Here is a 26,132-nt window from a genome sequence, read left to right as displayed (position 1 = left end):
AAGTGGTTAATTAGTACAGTATTTGTCTGAAAAAAAAAAAGAAAAATAGGAAGAGCAAGACCGCGGATGCTCGAAAGCAAAGGAGTACATTATATTCCTTCCGAAGTTGTATTCTGTCGTCCGTTTTTTGTTCCTTCGTTTATAGTGTTTGTAGCTGCTGACTTTTAATTCACTCTGAAGAAGCCCAGACCTCCTCTTTACTAATGTACTACTCTGCTTACGTCCATTAATGTTTTTCAAAAGTAAAGCCACCGCATCACACCAACATAAGTAACGTGCCCATTACCCCAACACGAAATTTGATTTGACCTTAAAGTTGTAATGACTACATTTTAAAAAAATTCTAATAAAGATGGTCTACTTACCTGCCCTGTACAACGATATTGCACAGAGTGGTCCCTTACCTGCTCCTCCTGGAGTCCCCCACTGGCCTTCTCCACTCCAACTTTTCTGCATGTGCCGCCATAGCAATCTTTGTGCTATGAGGGGCACACATGCAGGCATGCTTCTGAGCTGTGTTGTGTTTGTCCATAGACACACAGCATGGCTTGGCTATGGCCCCGCTCTGCCTCCTCACACCAGGAAGGGAACAGAGAACACCTGCAGCCAGTCACAGCGCTGGATTGCTGAGCAGCTCAGGTAAGTGTCTGGGAAGGGGTGGACGGGGGGAAAGGTATGGGGAACAGTGAATTATTTTTAATTCATTCCCTGCATTAAGGTTAAAAAAAACCCTCTTAAATCAGGCATGCTGGTTGTACCCAAGCTGATCAATCAACTTAGTACATTAAAGGGGTTGTAAAGTCCAAAGGTTCCTTATCTTAATGCATTCTATGCATCAAGTTAAAAAGCTTTCTGTGTGCAGCAGCCGCCCCAGCACCCCTTAAAACTTGCTGTCTTGGACACTCCTCCTGATTGGCTGAGACACAACAATGGCGCCATTGGCTCTTGCTGCTGTCAATCAAACTCAGTTAGCTAATCTGAGAAAGAGGGTGAGGCCGAACCGCAACTCTGTGTCTGAATGTACACATGAAGCTGCAGCTTGACTACCTCCCATAGAAAGCTGCTTGCTGTTGGGGAACTTAACGGGGGTGCAGAGAAGGCTTTGGGCTACCCTGTGCAAATCCACTGCAACAGAAGCAGGTAAGTATAACATGTTTATTTTTATAGAAAATAAAATAAGACTTTTTACAATTGATTTAAGCCTTTCCCATACATGGGTTGAATCTCGCCCTGTTCCTGCTGAACCGGCTGAGATTTGTACTTGGCTGCCTTTTGACTTTAGAACCACTTGAAGGGTTTTCAGCTTCTAATGATAGATGTGCATTGTTGATTCCTTTTATTGTATGCAGCTTTCAAAATGGTGAGATGCAAAAAAAAAAACAAGTTCACATGTTTATTTTAGGCACGCACGGGTTAGCTGGCTGATGTAAGGACACTGAAGCGTACATTCCAAAGAACACTTGTGAGTAAATTCTGCATATAAATGTTGTTCTGTGCGCATGATTGATGCACCAGCATATGTGCATATACTTTAGTAAACCAGGCCCAATGTTTCTGGAAATGTAAATAGAGTAAAATAGTTAATACTCTGTCTTTAATGTGCGTTCTCTGTTTTCAAACCTGGTAATGTTACTGATGCATGAGATCACCGGTGTTCAGTGTCTGTTGTTTCAGAACCTTGACATTTGCAGCATTATCAGTTCTGATCGCTTATCTGTTAAAGTAGGTGTTTAAATTGTTCGCTCACATCTAAAAAGAATGATGGGAGTACCTCTTGCTCCAGTTTTAAAATGTTGACGGGAACATGTGCTCAGACTATGTATTTTTTTTTTTTATTTTGTGGATATACAGTGGGGATGGAAAGTATTCAGACCCCCTTCAATTTTTCACTGATATATTGCAGTCATTTGCTAAAATCGTTTAAGTTGATATTTTTTTTTCCTCATTAATGTACATACCGCACCCCATATTGACAGAAAAACACAGAATTGTGGAAATTTTTGCAGATTTATTAAAAAAAATAAAAACTGAAATATCACATGATCCTTAGAGCCGGTTCACGCAGGGGCGACACGACTTCCAGGACGACTTTGTGAGGCAACTTGGAGACGACTTGAACACAACTTAGACACCACCTGGGGCGACTTGCAACACGACTTTAAGTCGCCCCAGGCCAGGCGACTTTTGCCGTGGCCAATCAGAGAATGAGCTCTGAAGGGGGAACTCCACGCCAAATTTATGAAAAAAATTTGGCGTGGGTTCCCCCTCCGAGAGCATACCAGGCCCTTAGGTCTGGTGTTGATTCTAAGGGGAACCCCCTACGCTGAAAAAACGGCGTGGGGGTCCCCCCCAGATCCATACCAGACCCTTATCCGAGCATGCTACCACCGACCAGCCAGGAAAGGGGGTGGGGACGAGCGAGCGCCCCCCCTCCCTCCTGAGACGTACCAGCCCACCCACCCCAAAGCACCTTGTCCCCATGTTGAGGAGGACAAGGGCCTCTTCCTGACAACCCTGGCCGTTGGTTGTCGGGGTCTGCGGGCAGGGGGCTTATCAGAATCCGGGAGCCCCCTTTAATAAGGGGGCCCCCGGATACATTGTACCCCATACTCATTCACATAGGGTGGGGGGCCGGTATCCGGGGGCCCCCTTATTAAAGGGGGCTCCCGGATTCCGATAAGCCCCCTGCCCGCAGACCCCGACAACCATCGGCCAGGGTTGTCGGGAAGAGGCCCTTATCCTCATCAACATGGGGACAAGGTGCTTAGGGGGGGGGAGGGCATGCAGCCTGGTACGGCTCAGGAGGGGGGGGGCTCGCTCGTCCCCACCCCCTTTCCTGTCCGGCTGGGTAGCGTGCTCGGATAAGGATCTGGTATGGATCTGGGGGGGACCCCTATGCCGTTTTTTCGGCGTAGGGGGTTCCCCTTTAGAATCCATACCAGACCTAAGGGCCTGGTATGCTCTCGGAGGGGGAACCCACGCCAATTTTTTTTTCTCATAAATTTGCCATGGAGTTCCCCCTTCAGAGCTGATAATTCTGTGAGAGTCGCCTCCGTATAGACGGAGATCCGACTTGTAGGCGACCTCCATTGAAATCAACGGGTACCAGTCGCCTACAAGTGGGATTGAAGTGGTACAGGAACCTTTTCTGAAGTCGGAGCGACTTCAGTAGTGTGCATTAAGACGACTCTCATTCACTTACATTGATTTTTACATGTTGTCCGACCTGAGGCGACTAGGGGTGACCTGAACTCGGATCTGAGTCGCCCCTATGTGAACCGGCTCTAAGTATTCAGGCCCTTTTGCTGTGACATTCATATATTTAACTCAGGTGCTGTCCATTTCTTCTGATCATCCTTGAGATGGTTTTACACATTTGAGTCCAGCTTTGTTTTGATTATACTGACTGGACTTGATTAGGAAAGCCACACACCTGTCTTTATAAGACCTTACAGCTCACAGTGCATGTCAGAGCAAATGAGAATCATGAGGTCAAAGGAACTGCCTGAAGAGCGCAAAGACAGAATTGTGGCAAGACACAGATCTGATCAAGGTTACAAAAAAATGTCTGATGCACTTAAGGTTCCTAAGAGCACAGTGGCCTCCATAATCCTTAAATGGAAGACATTTGGGAGGACCAGAACCCTTCCTAGAGCTGGCCGTCCAGGCCAAACTAAGCTATCGGGGGAGAAGGGCCTTGGTGAGAGAGATAAAGAACAACCCAAAAATCACTGTGGCTGAGCTCCAGAGATGTAGTCAGGAGATGGGAGAAAGTTGTAGGAGGTCAACCATCGCTGCAGCCATCCACTAGTCGGGGCTTTATGGCAGAGTGGCCCGACGGAAGCCTCTTCTCAGTGCAAGACACATGAAAGCCTGCATGGAGTTTGCAAAAAAAAAAACACCCGAAGGACTCCAAGATGGTGAGAAATTCGATTCTTTGGTCTGATGAGACCAAGATAGAACTTTTTGGCCTTAATTCTAAGTGGTATGTGTGGGGAAAAAAACAGGGACTCCTCATCACCTGTCCAATACAGTCCCAAAAGTGAAGCGTGGTGGCAGAATCATGCTGTGGGGGTGTTTTTCAGCTGCAGGGACAGGACGACTGGTTGTAATCAAGGGAAAGATGAATGTGGCCAAGTATAGGGATATCCTGGATGAAGACCTTCTCCAGAGTGATCAGGACCTTTACCTTCCTACAAGACAATGACCCTAAAGCACACAGCTAAAATAACAAAGGAATGGCTTCACAACAACTCTGACTGTTTTTGAATGGACCAATATATAATGTCTTGAGTGGCTCCGAGACTATGAGCATTTAAAGGATAATGTCACTTTTCACAATAGACCCTTTTTCCAATGCCATTTCTGGCCCAGCCATCCCAATGTGCTTTTTCTCACACTTGCCTTATCCACAGGAGGTTTAAAATCTTGTCAGTTTATTTGAATTTTTAAAATGTTTTTCCATTTCCACCACTTCCTGTAGATCTTCTCTCAGCATTCATTTCCTGTGGGTAATCTCCAACAAACCTTCACATCCTTGTTGCATTGGAGAAGGAGGCATGATAGGGTATGTCTACCACTCTGGAAAACGCCTCCCTCATTACAATGCCACCTTCCATCCTCTTCCTATACAATCTCCTTTAGATCTCCCATCCGCTATGTAAATGCCCCTCTCCAGCAAAGCCACAGACATGGTTTCCCTGTCTGATTTGATACAAATTGAATGGATTGGTCAGGTGAGTCCTCCTAATCCATAGATCTGGTAGATGAAAATGGTACAGAGATTGTATAATCAGATTGCACAGTGTATAGGCCATCTTTGTACATGGGAGGGAGTGGACGGAGACATTCAGTTGTCGGGCCCCATTCACATCTCCATGTAGCAAAAAAATCATATTCCCACATGCTTTTTTTTTTTTTTTTTTTTTTTTTTTTTTTTTAGTGTGTATTGGAGCATTTTCACTTGTCGCGCATAGGCCAGCTCCATCCATTAGAATTTTTAGCAGAAGCAGCAGCCCGCGTATAATGGGGAAAAGCACCATTACACATAACACACAGTCTGTGGGTGTGACACTGTCCCAATAAAACTCAACTTCAGCTTTAATGAACTAAACTGCTTATTGGTGTTCAAACCTTCAGGAGCTTTTGTCATATTGTGCAAGTATGCGGAGCATATGGCACGCTTACCTTGTAAATGCCCCCTCCAGCAAAGCCAGAGCCATGGTCTCCCTTTCACTTGGTTGTTTTCCAGGTTCAGAGTCTTTGGCCCTTTTAATTGACTAGGTTGGGATGATGCACAGGAGATATTTTGTCTCGGCACTAAATGGTACTGGGTATGCACACTGAGCAGTGACCCAGTGTGTACGGTCAGGGAAAAAAGATGTTGACTGGCAAGCAGCAGCACTTATGACCATAGTCAGGGCTGTCTTTAACGCAGAGCAAAAGGGGCAGCTGCCCTTGGCCCTGTCGTTGTGGGTCCCAAAACAGCTGCCTCATACTTGCCAACTATCCCAGTTTAAATTCCCTCGTCCCTTGAAGTTTTAGTCCTGTGCTGTGTCCCGATAGCTCAATGTGAAGTGCTGGTACTAATGCTGCCCAGCTCTGCCCTATTGCTGTGTACAGATAACTCACCTGCAGACCCTGTGTTTACATGTAAATAGCGGCGACATTACTAAGTAAATGGCTGCGGCCCATGGCATTGATATGTAAATAAAGGCGGCAGTCATATGTATATCATGCTCCACTGCAGTGAAGAGATGATGTGCTGTAGCCTCTAGCAACCAATCAGTGAGCAGTATTACTGTACAGTAATCTCTAGCAACCAATTAACAAGCGGAAATAATTTCCTGTAGGTGGAGAGTGAAATTGCATTGGGGGGGGGGGGGGGGCAAGACATTTTTTCCCAGGGTCCAAACAATATTAGACGGCCCTGACCATAGCGACACATACCGCAATAAGCCAGGTGTGCACACCGTGGAGTACATGCATTGAATGCTGAAAGGCAGGGAGCAGGATGTATTACAGAAGAGAGATGTATTATATTTTTATTTTTTTCAGAGTTTAGTTCTGTTTTCAGTATTTACATGTTCTAAATAAACCGTAAAAGCACTTTAAAAACAAGCTCCTTCACCTCTGTAGCAATATGCATTGTGGAGAAGTTCATTTTTCAAAGCTCACAACAAAGGCACAGTAGTATGTTTTGGTCTTATTACTTGATATTGGACAGGAATCCTGACAGCCTGCTGGCCTTCTAAAGTAAACACGCAGCCGATATTTCTAAACTGTTAGAAAATGTAATTCTTTTAGAATTACTTCACATTGCAAGCAGCGAGGGGAAGTCTGGGAGGTCAGAGCTTGTTTAAAGCTCTTTTACTGCTTAAGTACATGCAAAAAATGTTACCTCTATAGTATTAATGTGATTGTAAAGGTTACCTCTTCTTTTTTTTTTTTTTTTTTTTTCCTAAATTAAAAACGTCATTCTTACCTGCTTTGTATTAGGCCCCTTTCACACTGGGGAGGTGTGGGCGTCGGCTGTATATATTTTTAGCGCAGCTTTACCGTCGTTTTAGCGGCACTATTCGGCTGCTAGCAGGGCGATTTTAACCCCTGCTAGCGGCTGAAAAAGGGTTAAAACCGCCCGCAAAGCGTCGCTGCAGCAGTGTTTTGCCGGTGGTATAGCTGCGCTGCCCCATTGATTTCAATGGGTAGGAGCAGTAAATACACTGCTCCAAAGTTGCTGCTAGCAGGACTTTTTTACTGTCCTGCTAGCGCACCATTCCAGTGTGAAAGCCTGCTGGAGTGAAAGGAGATGCTTTTTTCAGGCGCTATACAGGAGCTATTTTTAGCGCTGTAGTGACAGTGTGTGAAAGGGGCCTTATGGTTTTGCACAGAGCGGACCTGAACCTCCTCTTCTGGGTTCCCCCTTGCCAGTTCTGTCTGCTGCTCCTCTTCTTTGTCTGCCCCCATGGGAGCAGATGTCTGTGTTTTGACCCTGAGCTAAGCTGTTTGTCTCTATAGACACAGCGCAGGTCGGCCCCAGCTCTTTGCAGGAGTGAATGACTTCTGCTGCTGCCAAGTCTCCTATGAAAGGAGAGCGAAGGGAGAAAAGCTAATGCAGGCAGGCTCAGGTGTTTGCCATGCTGGGGTGGGGCGGGGGCACAGCGCAACTTCTTGAACTTTTTTTCCCGTAATGCAGAGAATACATTAAAGTGTTACTAAACCTAGGACCCTGCATTCACTATATCTGGTTTCCCCCACATACACAGAACATGGAAATGCAATCGTTTTATTAAATATGAACTGCTAAATACCCTTTCTCATCAGCAGTTACAGCAATCTTATGTCTTCTATCCGTGTCTGGTTAAAGCTTGTTGAAGGAGTTTTCTGCCTCCCCTGACTGTCCTATAAGGCTGCAGGACCCCTGACCCTCTGTCTAAACAGTGCTGATTGGCCCTGTGATCACATGCACTCTCCTGAGAAAAAACAAAACTCTAGCAAATCACACCAATCTGAGCATGTGCAGCTTTTCCCCTGGCCTCTGTTCTATCAGGAGATGGTTTGAGGACTGTGGAAGAAGGGGAGGAACAGAGAAGACAAGATCTAACAGCGTTTTTGGAGAATGCAGAGGATTAACCCCTTAGGTCCCATAGTGAGTTTAACCAGCATGCTTTATAAGGCAGCGTTTTGAAGCAGAATACATTATGGTAGCAGCTAGCGCCACAACCCCAATATCTACTTCTTCAGCTGGGGGTCTGCTTTCAGATAAGTGGCCTTAATGGTGGATTTGCCACATGATCCCTTTTATCGGTGGCAGAAGAGGGGCCCCTTACTGGAGCCGCTGGCAGCAGTGGAGGCCATCGCGTTCTCTCCCCCTGCTTGGCAGGGAGCCAAGTGAGGGGAAGATGGCCTCGGCTATATATAATTGCAGGGCGGAAGCGCCATCAAAATGTCACTTCTGCCCATAGCTCTTAAAGCAGTGGTTCTCAATCTGGGGGCTGGGGCCCTCTCAGGGGTCAATTGATTTGCCACGGGTCACCGCCCACGCTGCCCTCCCAGCCTTTTTGCGGCCGCCCAGCAGGTCTGTCCATGGAGCCCGTGGCCGCCCAGCAGGTCTGTCCATGGAGCCCGTGGCTGTCCCTCTTGGCCTCTTCGCAACCGCTCTTCAGTTCATGGCATGGCTGGGGGGCAAAGACTAGAGGTCAGCTGACTGGTGAGGAATGTGAAGTGGTAGGGGCTGGAGGAGACCCTATCTCCTGATAGCTGTCACTGCTATGAGACACCGCAAAGTCAGAAATACAGTGAAGTCGGAGACAGTCAGTAACACTACCTGTGATTATAATTCACATTAAAAGTCCCCACTACAGTTATCAGATCAGCAGATGACCTTGATGAAGAGCACCTAAGTTGGCTGATCAGAACTCCCCCCAGCATTGGCACTGATTCCATCCCTGCGTCCCCCCCCAGCACTGCCACTCATCCCATTTGCCTAAATCTTTTAGCACTATGGTGTGATCCAATGACTTGTGGGCCTAACATTCTTATAAACGTTGGTCTGTTTGAAGATAAGTGCGCTCCTCCTTTTTATAAAGCGTCTAGGGCCATTCATTTGGAGGGAATTGCTCCATGAGTGATTACATGCAAGTGGCTGTGATTAGCTGTGGGAACTGTCATTCATTGCATTCAGTGAAGCTGCCTCCCACAGCTAATCTCTGGGAACCCTACACGGTCTCATGCATGTAATTGCCAACAGCCCCATTGGCAAGTGTGAATGCGTTCCAAAGGCTAATCATCCTGTAATCCAAGATACAAATTAGGATGGCTCTTTGAGATACTGAAGTGTCCTCTGCATACTTCCCTTATTAGCTGTAAAATATGACTGTGCAGTGATTCCCTTCAAGGATTAAAGCAGTTGTATACCCATTTTTATGACTTTGACCTACAGGTAAGTCTATAATAAGGCTTAGCTGTAGGTAAAAAGAATATCTCCTAAACCTGTACGGTTTAGGAGATATTCCCCTTGCATGCAGCCACTGACTTCAGCAGCGCATGCGCTCTGAATTTTCCAGCTGAAAGGTCCGGCAGACTCTGCTCCGGCCACTCAGAGACATGCTGAGGGAAAATGTCAGCTCCCTCGACATGGACTGTGATCACCTGCTGACACCTCGTTCTAAGGTAAGAATTTCATAATGCGCTAGTATGTGGCACATACTAGCTCATTATGCCTTTTGCCTTACAGGTTTTTAAAAAAAAAAATCTGTGGGTTTACTACCGCTTTAAATGCTTATATATCGAATTGTATTGTAATTGTACTGTTTGCCCTCAGGTTGTAAAGCGATGTGTAAACTGTTGGCGCTATACAAGTCCTGTTTAATAATAATAATGTAGGGTTGGAATAAGCAGCAATACTTTTTTTGCTCCCACAGCCTTCCTCTCAGCTGAATGATCCCCAAGCTCCTTTTTTGGTGCTCCTCTGGTCACAGCCTCTCCAGTGCCATCACTGCAAGGTTGACTTTAAGGCTCCATGCACACTGAAGCTGATAAACTGCAGTTTATTGGAGTTTGGGCGTTTTTTGTAAAAGCCCATAAACTCCACTCTGTTAGCCTATGTATCCATGCACACATGGACGTTTTTCAGCTTTTAATGAGCAGTGGAGTTTATGGGCTTTTTTCTGAACGCCAGAAATTCGCGTTCAAAGTGCCGTTTTTCAGCGGCAAAAAACGACAAACGCTCATTAACGCTCATTAACGCTCATTAACGCTCGTTCATTAGTGTTCGGCATTCTATTTTTCAATGCATTGTGGGATTTTTGGAGTGTCCTCTGTGTATTTTTATAAAAAACGCCCATTAACGCTAACGCTGTAAAACGCTCATTAACGCTCATTAACACTAGTATAAAACGCTGTTAAAAGCAGGTTTTTCAACCAGCGTTTTCTGCCAGCAATCTGGCGTCCAGAAATAGCTTTTTTGAGCTTCAGTGTGCATGGAGCCTTACAGATAAGAGTTCAGCTTTAACTTGTATCCTCTTTAGTACAAATACACTCCCATTGATGACCACATTCTGAAAATGCTGGTGGTCCAGCTGTAAGGTTGACATCCCGTCTTTCTTATTTGAAGCACTGACCTAGAATAAGAAGGTAGATCAGGAAAATTGGGTAGAAAAGTCAGAAGTCTTTATCTGCATACTTGTTCTTCATCAAAGACTAAAAGGTGACAGACTGAACATTTGTATTTTCAGGGGTCTTGATCAATAATGGCAGTCTAAACATTTTGTCTCCTAACAAACCTAATTTTAACTGCAAATACAAGCGCTCCCTATTGTCTAGCTCAGTCTATGGACACATCAAGAACACTTGTTGCAAGCAAAGCTGAGCCATGAATCCGTATCTTGGAAGGGAGAGGTTTGCTGTGGTTCTTCGAACTCCCATGTTCTGTGCTCCTTGCTGCATTTCACCTGATGCTCAATGTGACAGCTGCATACCCCCAAGGCATTTTCAGAATCCTATTGCTGCAAATTAGGTACCTCACTTGTTTGCTATGGGTACATGTAGAAGATTCAGATGGACTGAACTGAAAAATAAAGCTCACCAGCCTGAGTTCACAGTACATTTGCTATTAAAAATATACCAGATTTTGTGTGTATATGTATGTGCATATATTGACTTGTTTCTGAAAGATGTGTTTTCCACATTATTTATTGCTATTTACTTTACCTATGTCAAACCATTTCTGGCAATAAACAGGAGTTTTTTGTAATTTCAGCCCGTTTCAGTTGCTTTGACCAATCTGATCAAAGGCAACCTACCACCAACTTCTTCTGTTGGTGGTTGGTTGCCTGGACTAGGATTAGTTTATGTTTAAAGGGTGGATAAATGTGTCCCCGTTACCAGAAAATTGTCATCTGTCAAGCTTTACTGTTCCTTCCCTGCATTCTGCCCAAATGCACAGTTGAAACGCCTGTCAGTGTATTTTATGCTTTGGGTCATTCTGGAAAGAATTTCTTTCACTTCTATCCTGGTGATGCAACAGGAACTAAAAGTAATTTGCTTCTTATGCCGGTGTAGTGTCCTATTTTGCTCCCCATCATAGAATGCTCCGGAAGTGACGTTGCGGCCAGAAATTTAGCACTGCGCATACACGATGCATTCCAAACACTTGCGCCATACGTTCTAAATGATTTGCGACAATGCAGACCAGTGAAACTGTCAGATAATGTCAGAGAAGTGAGGGGAGGTAATCCCCTCCCTGAGCCACAGTTACCCGCTCTCTCTCCGCCGCTCTCTGCTCTGTCTAAAGTTAATGTCACGATTACCTCCCCTCACTCCCGTGACATTATCTGATGGTTTCACTGAACTACATTGTCGGAAATCCTCTGGAACGCATGGTGCAAGCATTTGGAACGCATCGCGCATGCCCAGTGCAAAATTTCTGGCCGCAACGTCACTTCCGGAGCATTCTATGATGGGGAGCAAAATATGACACTACACCGGCCATAGACTGAATCTCAGGCGGTGCAGCAGGAATCTGGCCAAGATTTGGGCAGGCTGAATGTACCCAACTTGATCTATCAAACAACTTGGGTACAATCATCCTGACAGATTTTATATGCGACTATTGCAAGCCAGTAGAGCACAACTTCTCAGTGGGAGGGAATACCCCGTCAATGATGGGGGAACAAAGCGATTCTTGTTCTTTCCTGCAACCTCTGGTTGCAGGAAAGAAAATTGTTCAGTCTATGGCTGGCCTTAGACAGTTTTCCACAGAACAGGTGTCCCAGTTGAAAGATTTTCCTGCACTTCTCATTCAGGCGATTGCTGAAAAGTGGTGGATTTCCATCTACTCTGTCTTGTTGATAATGGTCAAAAAAACAAATAGAGGGTGATTCTTCCTAGTGTGGACACACACTACAATAAAAACTTGGCTGGGAGTCTAATCCTTCTCCACTTGACATACATACTCTATGCTTTAAAGCCTAAAAGGCACTTTTGCTTACTTAGGGATGCCAAACCCAGCAGTCTTTCCCCTGTTTCCAGCCTCCAGCTAATACTTCCCTTCCCAGTATCTATTCCAGCAGTGAGTTGGGCCCCCCCCCCCCTGTATACACAGCACAATAACCAGTTTTTGCATCAGTATTGTATCTGCCTTTACCCTTCAGTAATCGGCAGATCAGCTGGAGTGACATTACGTACTGCACATATCGTATGAGGCACTATTCGACAGAACACCGGTGACTTAGTCACTGCTCTATGGTCAAAGCGGACCAGAGAAATTGAACAATCAGTGTTTTTTTTGATCACTCATTGATTGTGGTAGAGCCAGCAGTGGACAGCTACTGCTCGGACCAAAGCTGCAGCCATCTAGGCGAGTATAAATGTTTGGCTTGTTTTTAGAGGAGATCTGATCACAAGAGACAAGTCTTTAAATTGTGACTTTATCATTGTGATGAAACTCTTTAACCCAAGATCGCTAAAGAAGACACACTGCCACACAATTAAGTTGAAAGAGAAGCAGTTTAGTCTTGATCTTTGTACAAAAATTTACAGTTAGTGGTAAGGATGTTATGCTCCCTTCCACAGTAGGTGGTGTCAGTGGGGAGTGTGGATCATTTCCGAAAACTTTTCAGATGTTTTTCTTAGCGAGTGCAATCTACATGTCTCTGGAAAATGGTAGTGGCATACACTCCCAGGTTCAACTGGATGGACTGGTGTCTTTATTCAACCATCCCAACTCTGTAACTTGCCCTCAGATGTGGTGGATGCATTAATTTTTTGCTTTTCAGGCTAAGAAAGTTTTCACCAAGTACATATATTGTCTGATATTCCTGTGAACTTAAATTAAAGGACAAGAACCTTATATTTTATTGTGTACTAGTCCCATTCATGTTATGGGATTGAACCAAGGTTGATATGTTTAAAGCACAGCCTGTTTGATAATCATAGTTGTCCCCTTAGATATAGTAGGGAAAAAAAAAAGTATAGATATGAAGGGACGGAGGAAGAGCGTTTATTTTTAGGATAACCAACAGAAAACCAATTTAACAACTATTTCTAAGGAGTGGTAAGCTGCAATATAATGCATTGTTTTTTGGGGGGCTATACAGGTGCATCTCAAAAAATTTGAATATAATCAAAAACTTTATTTATTTTAGTAATTTAAGTCAAAAAGTGAAACTTGTATTATATAGATTAGATATATTTCAAGCATTTTCTTTCGTTTTTTATTTTTTTATTTTGACTATGGCTTACAGCTAGTGAAAACCAATTATTACCTGATATTACATAAGACCAATTAAAATAAAAGGGTTTTTAATACAGGAATGTTGGCTTACTGAAAAGTATGTAAATTATAGTATGAATCCAATACTTTGGTCGGGTCTCCTTTTGCAGGAATTACTGCATCAATGTGGCATTGCATGTAGGCCCAGGTTTCTTTGATACAGCTCATATGCATTGTTGGGTCTGGTGCCTCATCTTCATCTTTAAAATACCCCACAGATGCTCTATGGGATTTAGGTCAGGCAAGTTTGCTGGCCAATCAAGCACAGTGAAATGATCATTCAATTAGGTATTGCTACTTTTGGCAGTGTGGGCAGGTGCCAAGTCCTGCTGGAAAATGAAATCGGCATCTCCATAAAGCTGGTCAACGGAAGAAAAGCATATGACGTGCTCTAGAATTTTCTGATAGAGGGCTGTGCTGACTTCAGACTTGATAAAACAGTGGACCAGCACCAGCCGATGACGACATGACTCCCCAAAGCATCACTGACTGGAAACTTCACACTGGACCTCATGCAGCTTGGATTCTGTGCCTCTCCACTCTTTCTCCAGACTCTGGGACCTTGATTTTGAAATAAAATTCAAAATTTACTTTAATCTGAAAAGAGGACTTTGGGCAACAGTCCAGTGCTTTTTCTCAGCCCAGTTAAGATGCTTCCGACGTCTCAACAGTGGCTCTACGCAAGGAATGCGACAGTTGTAGCCCATGTCCTGGATACATCTGTGTGTTGTGGCTCTTGAAGTACTGACATCAGCCGTAGTCCACTCGTAAATCTCCCCCAAATTCTTCAATGGTCTTTTATTTCACAATCCTCACAAGGCTGTGGTTACCCCCATTGCTTGTGCACCTTTTTCTATCACACTTTTTCCTTCCACTTAACCTCCCATAAATATGCTTGGACTATAGCACTTTTGTAAACAGCCAGCTTCTTTAGCAATGACCTTTTGTGACTTACCCTCCTTGTGGAAGGTGTCAGTGACTGTCTTCTGGGCAACTGTCAAGTCAGCAGTTTTGTAACATAATGAACCAGACTGAGACCATTTAAAGGTTCGGGAAACCTTTACAGGTGTTTTGAGTTAAAGTGGAGTTCCACTCCAAAATGGAACTTCCGCTTTAAGGGAAGGTGACCCCCTGAAATGCCACTATTTGGCATGTCATTTTTTTGGGGGGGCCGGTACCCTCTTTTTAGATGGTTCCAGCTCCCACTTCCTGCCGGCGCACCGCGACGTCGGGAGATCACCTCACCCCCTCCCTCTTCGCAATCATCTGGGACACGTCACAGGTCCCAGATGATTGCCAGGCCAGTCATGGCTCGCGCATGGGGATGGGCTGCCTGGGACAACACACAGATCTGTCTTTCTGCATTTACTTTGGCAGATCCCCGTTCTATCTCTGTGGGGAACGATCTCTGGCGTCAGGCAGACGTAGTCCACCAGGCCTGCTGATTGGCTCCCCTGCTAGCCAAACAGCACGCCCCCACAGATTGCCGTGTACAAGCCCGACGTAGACCTACCGCAATTCATGCAGCCGGACCAACCTGCCACAGTATAACTGGTTAGCAATCTGTTAAATGCCACCCCAACACCTATACACAGTTTAAAAAAAAAAACCCCAATAAACTACTTTTGTTACAGCAAGGTATGAATACTGAGTGTTTGGGTGCACTGTGCAGGCGTGTGTGCAACAACGCCATGCCTCCTCATCAAAATGGTTTCCTAAATCTACATGTTCTGTAATCCAATTTTACACATTAAAGCAGAGTTCCACCCAAAAGTGGAACTTCCGCTTATCTGTATGGGGGATGGGGTGCCTGGGACGACACACAGATCTGTCTTCCTGCATAGCAGAAAGACAGGATCTCTGTGTGATCCCCTGATAGAACGGAGATCTGCCTTGTTTACTTCGGCAGATCCCTGTTCTGTCTCTATGGGGAATGATCGCGGGTAGCCGGTGGATTCGATGTCCTGAATGTAAACATCGGCTGCGGTCCCAACATCGCTGGACTCCAGGACAGGTATAGTGTATCACAAAAGTGATTACACCGCTCACATTTTTTTTGTAAATATTTTATTATATCTTTTCATGTGACAACACTGAAGAAATGACACTTTGCTACAATGTAAAGTAGTGAGTGTACAGCTTGTATAACAGTGTACATTTGCTGTCCCCTCAAAATAACTTAACACAGCCATTAAAGTGGAAGTAAACCCATGAATTTAAACAGTTAAAAAAAGAAAAAGGCATGCCGGGAATGCTAACTGCACATTGGCTGTGCTCAAAGGCAAACTATAAAACCATCCAATGGCTGGTGTCATAACGAATCACATGTGCAGCACCATAGAAGTTGAAGATTAAACGGAGGCAAAGATGGCAGCTTCCTTGGCTGAAAACGATAGGGGAGTTTACTTCCACTTTAATGTCTAAACCACTGGTAACAAATGAGTACACCCCAAAGTGAAAATGTCCAAATTGGGCCCAATTAGCCATTTTCCCTCCTTGATTTTTCGACTAAATCTCCTGTGCATTTTAGTAGACTAAAATGTCCTAAGTTTTAGTCGACTAAAATCTCCAGTATATTTTAGTCCTCTAAAATCTAATGGGTGTAATTCAATTGTAATGCATTAGTTAATTCTCTACAATTTGCAAACTCATTATATACTGCTGGAGTGATATTTGAATGTTCTTTATTATTACATGGAGGTATGAACATCCACTACAGACCAGTGTTCATTTTGAAGTCAAATTTCAGTTTAGTTTTAGTCTTAGTCTTTTGACTAAAATTCCATTTTAGTTTGTCATCTGTTTTAGTCGTATTTTAGTTGACTAAAATAATCATTTAGTCGACTAAAATGTTTGTTGACAAAATTAACACTGGTTACTGGTCTCGGGTGTGAATGGGGAGCAGGTTGGTATCGCTCTCTCTCTCTCATACTGGTCACTGGAAGTTCAACATGGCACCTCATGGCAAAGAGCTCTCTGAGGATCTGAAAAAAGGAATTGTTGCTCTACATAAAGATGGCCTAGGCCAGTGATGGCGAACCTTGGCATCCCAGATGTTTTGGAACTACATTTCCCATAATGCTCTTGCACTCTGCAGTGTAGTTGATCATCATGGGAAATGTAGTTCCAAAACATCTGGGGTGCCAAGGTTCGTCATCACTGGCCTAGGCCAGTGGTTCTAAACCCTGTCCTCAAGTACCGTCAACAGGCCATGTTTTGGGAATTTCTCTTGGATAAAGTAAGAAAAATTAGTGAAAAAATCGCGCTACTAACTATCAGAAGAAAAAGAGAAGGACAAACGAAAAAATGTGTCTTTGTGCACACATTAATACTGCTGCAGTCCTGCTATATACCCAAAAATAGTGAGTAGGTATATTCTTGGATAAAGTAGCTGTCCAAAATGCCAAGCCATTGACTGGTTTAAAGCACCTGTGCAAGATAAAGGAAAACCTGCAAACATGGCCTGTTGGGGATACTTGAGGACAGGGTTGAGAACCACTGGCTCAGGCTATAAGAAGATTGCCAAGACCCTGAAACTGAGCTGCAGCCTGGTGGTCAAGACCATACAGCGGTTTAATAGGACAGGTTCCAGTTAGAACAGGCCTTGCCATGGTCAATCCAAAGAAGTTGAGTGCATGTGCTCGGCGTCATATCCAGAGGTTGTCTTTGGAAAAATGACATATTAGTGCTGCCAGCATTGCTGCAGAGGTTGAAGGGGTGAGGGGTCAGCCTGTCAGTATTCAGACCATAGACTGCATCAAATTGGTTTGCGTGGCCATCTAAAGCCTTCTAAAGATGATGCACAAGAAAGCTCACAAACAGTTTGCTGAAGACAAAGCCGACTAAGGACATGGATTAATGGAAACATGTCCTATGGTCTGAGACCAAGATAACATTATTTGGTTCAGATGGTGTCAAGCATGTGTGTGGGCAGCCAGGTGAGGACTGCAAAGACAAGTGTGTCTTGCATACAGTCAAGCATGGTGGTGGTACTGTCATGGTCTAGGGCTGCATGAGTGCTGGGGAGCTACAGTTCATGGAGGAAACCATGAATGGCAACATGTACTGTGACAAACTGAAGCAGAGCATGATTGCCCTCCCTTCTTTTGGAATAATGCCCTGCGACCCAGTCTCCGAACTACCCCAAGCACACCTCCAAGACAACACTGCCTTGCTAAAGAAGCTGAGGGTAAAGGTGATAGACTGGCCAAGCATGTCTCCAGACTTAAACCCTATTGAGCATCTGTGAGGCATCCTCCAAGGGAAGGCGGAGGAGCGCAAGGTCTCTAACATCTACCAGCTCAGTGATGTCGTCATGGAGGAGTGGAAGAAGAGTCCAGTGGCAACCTGTGAAGCTCTGGTGCACTCCATGCTCAAGAGGGTTAAGGCAGTGCTGGAAAATGATTGCCACACAAAATATTGACACTTTGGGCCCAATTTGGACATTTTCACTTAGGGGTGTACCCAATTTTGTTGCCAGGGCTTTTAGACATTCATGGCTGTGTTGAGTTATTTTGAGGGGACAGAAAATTTACACTGTTATACAAGCTGTATACTCACTACTTTACATTGTAGCAAAGTGTAATTTCTTCAGTGTTGTCACATGAAAATATGTAAAAATATTTACAAAAATGTGAGGGGTGTACTCACTTTGTGAGGTACTGTAAGTGTCCTATGTTAAAAGCTACAGCATCTGTGGCTCCTGACTTTTAATTTTTAAAGGGGCGGGCGGAACTCCGCTTTTAATAATTTTTCTTTCCTGCTCTTGGTGGGATTGTGGACTTTTTGCTATATGATTCTGTTCTACTTGGCCTACCTCACATTTCTCACACACGTGGAGTATGGCCCTTTGAACTGAGGAATACATCGCTTGTACTTGTCAACTGTATTGGCAATTATTTTAGCTATGCTGCCAGATTTACTGTATGAATAACCCTGGATTAAAATTAGATGCAAAGCAGGCAGTTTGCCTGCCCTTTTTATTGGTTATTTTTCTTCCATTTAATTGTATTTGTAGGTAAACTATATTTGGTTCTGACATTCTAAAATTTTGAAATGTGTTTAATGTCAGTCTACATCTGTGAAATGCAATGTAACAGATTTCAGAGATTTTTTTTTTTTTTTCCGACAAGATTTTTTTTCTCGTCCTTTCCTTCACCTTGATTTTAAATGTATGACACCATGCTGAGCTGATCTCTGAATAGCTGGAGAACACAAACTGGTGAAATAGCAGCCAAACTATTTTGAGAGATTTGCAATTATCACACTGCACAGTGTAAGCTGTATGCTAGAATTGGGTCAACCAATATAGAAGATGATGGCAAAGAAGCAATGCGAGGAGACCAATTTATAACTTGCGTGTTTACCACTTGTGAAAACTTCTTTATTACCTTTGCTTGCATTGTGATCACATATGTAGTTTTAATGTAACGCATAAAGGAAAGGGTGCTATGCAGTGGAATAATGATCAACATTGGGACTTGCATAAGCGGACTCTCAGTGGGCAACAAGTAAAATTAACCAAAAAGCCAAACGAAAGCCAACTGATGTTGTAGACATTTATATTTCCACTACGGATCATAAGGTTACTGCAGTATGTCAACTGCCAAATGGGTTTATAAACATGGTGACTTTAACACCTTCATATCCACTTTCCTTTTAGTGGAAGAACAGTTCTTTCAGGGTGTAAAACAAAAAGAGGAATGATTTCAGAATGCACCTCTGTGCTACATCTTACTGATTGACACTGTAGCTGCATAAAGTATATTACATGGCTGTTACCAAAGTAGACAGCTGATACTGAGATAAGTGGCCATCGTGATTACAGGTGATTGGCTGGCAGACCCAGATGATCAAACTTACATCTGCCAAGAGTTCAAAGACATAAATTAATGCCGTTCTGAAATTATTAATCCATCATCAAATGGGCTTCTTATTTACAAGCAGTGAAATTTGACCTGGAATGCGAGGGGAAGGAACAGGACGAGGAACCAATACGTTAATGTGCTGACCAGAATCATGCTGATGGGAAGAGAACGTACAGTGACCATATGAGTTCATTGCGGTGCTGCTTTTCCTTTCACTGTCCAGTCACAGGTTGGGGAGGGTCAAATACAACCTTGGTTTAATACTCTGATCTCATATTAGCCCAATTCAAACCCATCATCAGCTTCCACTTCATTCCACCCAGCTGTAAAAAATTAATAGGGGGGTGTTTTGAAGCTCTGCATTTTGGCCAACAGCACCACAATATTCATTTAATTTCCATGGAAATGTAATGTTGGTGTCTTCGGTGACCAAACGTCTGAGATCTGTTGTGTTATGGATGAAGGTTGTATAATGAACACACATTCCTTCTTGCCCATATAAAATGGTAAATCTTTTTAGATTTTATTTTTAAATTGGCTGTATACCAACGTTTCAACTAAATACCTACTGTGGTGTTCTCTTTAACATAACACTTTTATCAGCCAGACTGGAAAAAGTTTTGTGTTCTTTTCTTCTTTCTCTTTTCCCCATTCTCCCTTTCTTCCCCTTCCTTGTGTGTGTATATAAGCCCAGCTCATAGGATATAAAGCCACTGTACACACAGGCATAATGAAAAAATTCTGTCCGATTTTCTGCCCGTGTCTGTTTGACAGAAGCCGTCCTCTGTCAGACGTGAATTTTGGAAAACAAGCATCCGACCAACGGAGTGTTCTGGTGAACACAACAGCTCAGCGGGGGAGGTAGCTGAACTAACCTCGCATGGTTAGTACAGAGGCTCCAACCCGAGCTGTCATGTGCGTTTGTTTTTTTTTTTTGTTTTTTTTTTCGTACAAGTCACAGGGTTGCACAAAAAGAAACCGTAGCGTGTACCAAGCTTTAGTGTAAGTGACTACCAAAGAACAAAACAAAATGTGATGTTTTTGATCTTTTCCTATCCTCATGTTTAGTCCTTTTTAGGATACTCCTCTGCTAGGAGAAATTTGAAGGCTCTCGTTGCTGACTACTCCTAATGAACATGCTAGCTATCGGGCTCTAACACTGATCCTCTATCTTCACAACTCCTTGTGTTTCTGACCTCTAACAAGTTTGTAGATCGGGAGTACTGACTTCTGCCTTCTCTTGGTGCATTCTTCTTCAAGGTCCGTGACCATCAAAGTAATGGATTCAGACTGCCAAACTACTAGCATGTTTAACAGGGTGTTGGCAAAGGCATAAATAACAGTTTACTGTAATTAGGCATCCTCGGGTTCTGATTTCTACAGGTAGTCCTTAAACTTTAAAGGAAGTTGACTGCTGGCTTACCACTGCCTGCTTCTTTTGAGTCTTCTAGTTGTCATAAGGCTGTATTGGATAGACTGCTTTCCTTCTACACACCTAAATGCTTTTTTTTTTTTTTTTTTTTTTTTTTTTCCCACTAAGTAACTGATTAATAATTATTCATGCTGCTTATTTAATATGGAATATTTTGCCAGTAGTTCTACTTTAAAGTTGAATTCCAGGCAATTGGCTCAGTACACAGATAAGAGAGCTGTCTCCTCTGCAAGAAGATTTGTATTTCTTTCCATTCTATTCTGAAATTTACACAGTCCTGCCACATAGCTTAGGCCTGTGCCAAGGCAGAAGACCTGCTTTTTTTTTTTTTTTTTTTGCTTCTGCAGTTAAAGCGGAACTAAAGGGTGAATACTTACCTGTCAATTTGTCCCTCGTTGGAACAGGCATCTTCTGAGTACTGGGCTTTGGCCTCTTCATTGGCCAGTGGGGGATAACTTCATTCCTGCTCTTGCGCAGGAGGTAGTTCTCCTGGTCACCCTGGCACTCAGTGATGGGCTCAGCAGAGAGCTTTTCTATTCACAGTACAGCTCTGCAAGCTTCTTTGTTTCTCTGCCTATGGGGGGGGGGGGGAGTTGTGTTTTTCAGCCCTCACATCATGTATGCCCAGACTCTACACCCACTGCTGAAACGGGAAGAAAGATTTTTTTAACACGGTGTGCTTTCTAAAGGCTGAAGACAGCAGATATACATGTAAAACTTAAGCCTCATACACACGATCGGACTTTGTACATACATTCCCGTGCATTTTTGTACAAAGGGCGTCGGCCGAGAACTTGTATTGCATACACACGGTAGGACTTTTTCAGCCAACCTTCACCAAATCATGTGGTTTTTCTGCTCTTTACCGCCACCTTTGGTCAACTTCTGTATTGTTGTCTGGTCTTTTGCATTGGTTCTGAGCATGCCTGTTTGTACTTTGTACAAAAGTCCTATGGTTTTCTGTACACACGATCAGACTTTGCTCCCTTGGACTTTTGTTGCCAGAAAGTTTGTCCGTTCGCACAGCCAACAAAAGTCAGATGAAAAAGTTTGTCCGATGGAGCGTACACACAGTTGGATGTTGCTCCAAAACAGCTAATTTGCATGTTTGTTGTCAAAAAGTCTGATCGTGTGTATGGGCCTTTATGTAGGGAGAAGTTTTATCTATGTATCATCTGTGGCTATTCACTTCACTGGGTATAGGTGAGGGCTTGCATCCACTTTAAGGTTTCTTACAGCGGAATTTCAGTTCCTTTTTTTAACTACTTCCTACCCGGCTAATGTACATATACGGCTGGGTGGGAGCCTTCTTCTGACTGGATGTTCAGGAACATCCGTCAGAAGGAGGGGGATTGCACGCATGTGCCTGCGCAGCGGCGCGATCCCCCCATGTGCTCGTGTCACCCCTGGACTCTGTGATTGGCCCTCCTGATCACATGACGGTTGTGTCCAATCACAGCCGTCGTGATGTAAAACAGCTGGTTTCTAGGCAATCGGCTCTCCTCTCCTCACACAGAAGTCATCGCTGAGGAGAGCAGATCGCTGCAGCCGACTGGTGATCAGTGAGCATGAGCTGTTTTTTACAGCTTTTTACTCACTGATCATCAGTCTAATGCAAAACACTCATGCCCCCACATAATAAAAACACATCCCAATGTATGGGACACATGTCCCACTAAAAACGCATATGTCCGTGATCACCTGCACACATCTGTATATGATAATTTGCGTACATATGTCCATGATCGCACAAACCAATTATTATACACATAATGGAATTTTTTTTTACCAAAAACATGTAGCAGAATACATTTTGGCTTAAATTTATGACAAATTTTAGATTTTATTGGATTCCTTTTTCGCTTATATCGCAAAAAATATAAAAACGGAGTCGTTAAAAAAAATACCACCAAAATAAAGCTCTATTTGTGCAAACAAAATGATAAAAATTTTATTTGGGTACAGCGTAGCACGACCACACAATTGTCATTGAAAGTGCAAGAGCGCTGAAAGCTGAAAATTGGGCTGGGAAGGAAGGGGGCGAAAGTGCCCTGTATTGTAGTGGTTAAGCAATACATACTGTGTCCTGTCCACCCCCAGTCTGTAACTGGACAGTGAAAGGGAGAAGCAGCAAACTGATGGGCCTATCTCTGTGCGATTCTGTTCTTTTCTGCTATTGGCATGCTCTATACACTGCAGCATAACTAATTGGCTTCTTGTGGGGCTTCTCCCTCCCCCAGTTTGAGGTCTGCTTTACAGGAACTACAAAGGACTGATAACAGACCACATTTATGTACTTGGAAAAAATACTTTCAGGCTGGGCAAATACAGACATGGCATGTGATTTACACTGCATTGCTGTGCAGCTCACATGAGATGTCGGTGCAAAGCAAATTCAGCCTTTTTTTTTTTTTTGTTTTTTGGATCTACACTAGATTTAGATCATATGGCTGTTCCCACCCTTGCTATCCAATTCCTGTACCATTTGACAGTTTGCATTGCGATCTGCGAACCCATCTGGGGGTGTCATTAACTTTCTAATGACACCCACTGCGGTTCGCAGAGGGCAGTGTAAACTGCCCACGAGGGACATGCGATGCGGGAACCCGCACTGGATCGTGCGGGTTCCCGCATTGCATATGTGTTAATCCGGACTTAATGTCTGACTTAAACCCTGAAAAAAAGTGTGTGTGCTGTCTAATCTGCTCCTCTCTAAACTGTAAAAAACCTAGCTGATCCTGCCAGTTCCAATGTCCCGCTCTGTGTAATGACCACTATAATCAGGCCTGCTATGCCTTGATTACCGTGGTCAGTGTACGTGTCTCTGTCATCCGCTTCTCTGCTCTCTCCCCCTGCCTGTCAGCTTGGAGTCTGTCTCCAACCCCCCCCCCCCCCCCCCTCCCCCTCCTGCCGCTATCAGTAGAAAATTAAACTTTAAAAATGTCACTGGCAAGCCCCTCTATTTTATGCAGCCATAATGCTCTGTGTAAAAACTATGCCGTAAATACCTTTTTTCAGAACGCTTCAGGCTGGTCACGTGACTCTCAGCCGCTCTACACCTCCAATCCAGGGCTATAGCAGGAGAGGCTGAGCGACCAGCATGGCGGTCACATGACCTCCTGGCTGATGTCAGAGTGAGATCTTGGCCCCTCCTGCCATCCTACTCCTGGATCGGAGTAGGAGATCGGCCGGGAGTCACGTTACCTGAAGATCTCTGAAGAAAGGCACTTAGAGGCTTTGTTTTAAAAATAATCTTAGAGTGCATTATGACTGCATAAAACAGAGGGGCTGCCAGTGACATTATGTTTTAAGGTTACAAACACTTTAGGATGAATTCATAAATATCAATCTGCATCCTATTGCTTGTGTTGTGCTTTTTTTATCTGCCTAAAGTTCACCTTTGGAGAGCCCATAAATACAGGCAAATTGTTGCACTGTGCATTGATTTTGGTTTATTAAGAGAAATTGTGCTCCTGCGTGATAAAGCGTAACAGCTTGTCACATCTTATGGGATGTGCATGTAGGGTTAAAGCAAAAGGGTCATACTATGTGCACGGAAACCCTTTGTCTTATAATGAGCTATGGACTTTCATTTTTATATTGACCCTGCTGGCTATACAACTTTGTCCCCCGAAAGGTGAGCTACTGATTCCGCTTCCTGCTGGAGATTTTAAGCAGCAATGCCAAGAATGTCCTCAGGTGTTTTAGACATTTTTGCTTAAGTGCCTCTTCTGGAAATACATTTGTGAGATTACTGTCCCTTCTGGAGTGTTCTGAAGCCTGTAACCATAGAGATATGTGATCGTATAAAACTGCGCGCTGTTTAGATACCCATGTAAAACGGAAACATTTTCAGTCGCCCCCAATATGCTATTCCATTGCAGTGATCCCTTCTTTATTCAGGCTTGGTTATTTATGCTATTTTTAGTCTTTTTTTTTTTTCTTTTTTTCTTTTTTTTTTCTCTTTGTATGTCAGGAGATTTTTTCTTTATTTTCTATGAATTATTTATCATTGTTCAGAGCTGAGTGGATTGATAATTTTTCTCTTATTAATGGCCATGTGCTTGCCTTTAGCCCTTGACAGATTTGGTTCATGTCCTGCGATGCGGACACTGGGTTATATCAAAGCAAGTGATTCTGCGAAGGCATCTATCTGCAGTAAATAATAGAAGGATCGTTTTCGTTTTTCTCTGTTCTACATCAGGAATTGGAGAAGCATGAATGTTCCCTTCAGGCACAGTGTAGGTTCTGAGTCTCAGCAGCTGCCGTCCCTCTTGTTACTGGAGTGGCTTATAATTGAATAAACAAAAAGGAAGCCCTACACAGTTTTAATTGTCAAAAACCAGATCCAGTTCATTTAAATAGATATGTCTAGTGAAAGAGCTCTTATTGAATCGATGTATATGTCCCTTTAAATTACCAATATTCAAAATGACCTATATTTTTGTTTACAAAGTTAGTAATTGGTGATCAGCCCACCTAGCTGGAAGTAAAAGAACTTGTGGACTTGTTATCTGTCTAGCAAATAGTGCTACTGGTCTTTGTCGGTGCCTGCAATGAGTTATTCCAAGTATGGTTGGGATACCACTACTTTCTATTGGTTGATATAATGGGGCAGATTCTTAGGAAACAGAAATTCATTTTAAATATTTAGCTGCGTCCACACACCCTTTCATCATTACATTAGACCCCTTTCACACTGGGGCGTTTTTTCAGGCGTTTTAGCGTTAAAAAAAGCGCATGTAAAGCTCTTGAAAGAAGCCTCATCTGCAATCCCAATCTGAAAGCCCAAGTGCTTTAATAACCCTTTCACACTGACAGCACTCGAAAAACGCTGGATACCAGCGTTTTTTGAACGATTTTAACCCTTGCTAGTGGCCAAATAAAGGGTTAAAAGTGCCGCTGCCAAAAGCACTTTGTAGGTGCTTTTCAGACGTTTTGCAGGCGCTTCCCATTGATTTCAATGGGAAGGGGTGCTGTAGGAGCGGTGTATTCACCGCTCCAAAAGCACTGCAAAGAAGCTGATTGCGGGATTTTTTTTTTACGCCCTACCAGCACAGCGCCTCAGTGTGAAAGCACTCGGGCTTTCACATTGGGATTGCAGTTGCGGCTTCTTTCATCTGCTTTACAGGCGCTTATTTTAACGCTAAATCGCCTGAAAAACACCATAGTGTGAAAGGGGTCTAATTCTTGCATATTTGTGCTCTGTCCTCTTCAGGGGTTTTGTCTTTTTTTTTTTTATTTGATTCAGCACTCTTCTAATCACAGAAGTGAGATGGATTAAAGTGGTTGTAAAGGCAGAAGGTTGTTTTATCGTAATGCATTGAGATGAAAAAAAAGCCTTGTGTGCAGCAGCCCCCCCAACACTTACCCGAGGTCCCGCTCTGTCCAGCAATGTCCACGAGTGTCTGTCCTCCCAGATTCTCCCTGCTGATTGGTTGAGACACAACAGTGGCGCCATTGTCAGTCAGCTAGCCAGTCGGGAAAGAGGGGGGCTGGGTCGGTCCTCCGTGTCTGAATGGACACCGGGATCTGTGACTCGACTTGGATGCCCCATAGC

At 43.8% G+C, this 26,132-nt stretch overlaps 1 protein-coding gene across 12 annotated transcripts in view; it reads left to right on the top strand.

Annotated features, from left to right (window-relative positions):
• R3HDM2 (R3H domain containing 2) overlaps positions 1–26,132 on the top strand; it is a 178,915-nt gene that overhangs the window by 27,868 nt on the left and 124,915 nt on the right. For 11 of the 12 annotated variants that reach the window (XR_013274629.1, XR_013274628.1, XM_077483581.1 and 8 more), the window contains exon 2: positions 1,403–1,462. The exons of the other annotated variant lie outside the window; for it this stretch is intronic. The gene's annotated coding sequence lies outside the window, so the exon portion shown is untranslated. The remainder of the gene's footprint in view (positions 1–1,402; positions 1,463–26,132) is intronic. 12 annotated transcript variants of the gene reach the window in all.

The sequence above is a fragment of the Lithobates pipiens genome, unplaced genomic scaffold (genome assembly GCF_037356315.1).
Source record: "Lithobates pipiens isolate NorthernLeopardFrog02 unplaced genomic scaffold, aLitPip1_a1.2 Scaffold_16, whole genome shotgun sequence".
Taxonomy (NCBI): Eukaryota; Metazoa; Chordata; class Amphibia; order Anura; family Ranidae; genus Lithobates; species Lithobates pipiens.
This window is presented reverse-complemented; position numbering and strand designations above follow the sequence as displayed.